A 1,649-nucleotide genomic window follows, 5' to 3' on the forward strand; every position below is an offset into this window, starting at 1 on the left:
GGTTTTTCTTCCCTGGTTTTTTCCCTGAGGTTTCCTCGTTCCCCTGTCTTGTTTCCCCTAATTGTCACGAAGATTTTAAGTCGTCATCCCTCGGGGATAAATACCTTGGCTCTCTCTTGGGGAGTAATAACGCTTCGGGACTCATGGAATACTTACTTTTCCCTTATCTGGAGGGTCTCTGACTTTTTTCTCTGCGCGGGGGAGACAGAGGAGAGAAATATGTTTCTAAGGAGAAGGGAATGTCCCTAATTTGCTGCTTTTTGCTTCAACCTTGTTTGTTATTATGATCTCGCTTACTCTTATCTCTGGTGACTTGTTACTCGTCACTTGGGTTCATGTGCCTCAGGGGAAGTTATGCCTCAAACCACTCCTGAAAAGAGGAACTTTCAGTTAAATATATGCCGCACTTTGCATTTTAGACTTCCGGAGGAATTTACATTTTTTTAGGACTGAGAAATTATTCCAGCGGACATAGAATCATAATCATTCCTCTCTATTACGTATTTGGCTCCAGATGATTATACAAGATACTTCCTTGGGAATCCTTCCTTGCCCCTGATTTTCCCTTAGAGTTGCTTAAATTGCTCCCATACTCTCTTTGGAGACTACAGAAACTTCCTTTCTCCTTGCCCTATTCTTATAGAGACTCCGCTTACTCTACTATAACCCTTCGGATCAGGTTTTTAACGCAGGTTCTGTAAAACTTCTACTCTCCGGAATCCCTAATTCCTCATCCCTTAATTCCTTCCCATTTTCCTACAATTAATCTCATCCAGAGGATTGGTGTTTCTTTGTACCCTTGGACATGCGTACTCCCACGTTTTCCTGAGTTGATATCCTCTAATCTTGGATTTGCTTGAGATACGCTGGCATCTCCTGGAGTCCTGGAAACATTTACCTTAGTTGCCTTATTGCACTCTCATTTCCCGAGTCCCTGAGTTGCTCTGTGTTCCTAATTGCTGCTTTTAAGTAAGCGAAGTAATTACTACAATTTTTTCTCCTCCTCTGTTCTTCACTTGAACACTAATCCTCTATTTACTAAGCATTTCCCCCTTTCGTTTCTTTTCTCTTCGCGATTTCTTCGGGGGTTTCTGGCAGGTTGTCGGTGAGTGGTTAAGCCGTCTGGGGCTCCTTACACCCCGGAAATTTTGTTCTCCTCAAAAGGGATTTTTGACCCATGCCTCCTTGTTAATCTCGCAATCCCTCTTACTAAGTCCACAGTCTCTGGGTTAATACTCTTCTCTTTCTTCTATACTTGTTCTGCTTCCGACTCGATGATCTTTTGGCTTCTGCTTCGTTAGTCCATCCTAATTCTTCGGCCTTCAGGAAAGGGCACCTTCCTATGAACTCCCCTCTCTTAGTCACGTCAGGGAAAGTAATTTGCCCCAGGATAATGTGTTCCCCCTTATTTAAAAATGCTGTCCTTTCGGGGCTCTAAGAGAAAAAAGAGTTGCCTGCCTACAATACTCCCACCTTCTCTACAGTGGCGCGATCCTGGGTTCTCCCCTGTCGTCGTTCTCTGGAGAATGCTTTTCATCCTTCTTTGTTGTCGTTGATTCTGAATCTTACTTATTCAACTATTCCTTCCCTCACTCCTCTTTTTTACTGTCAATCAATTTCTTCTTTCTGAATTATTATTCTACCCAACC

This window comes from Plasmodium inui (genome assembly GCF_000524495.1).
Source record: "Plasmodium inui San Antonio 1 unplaced genomic scaffold supercont1.63, whole genome shotgun sequence".
Taxonomy (NCBI): Eukaryota; Apicomplexa; class Aconoidasida; order Haemosporida; family Plasmodiidae; genus Plasmodium; species Plasmodium inui.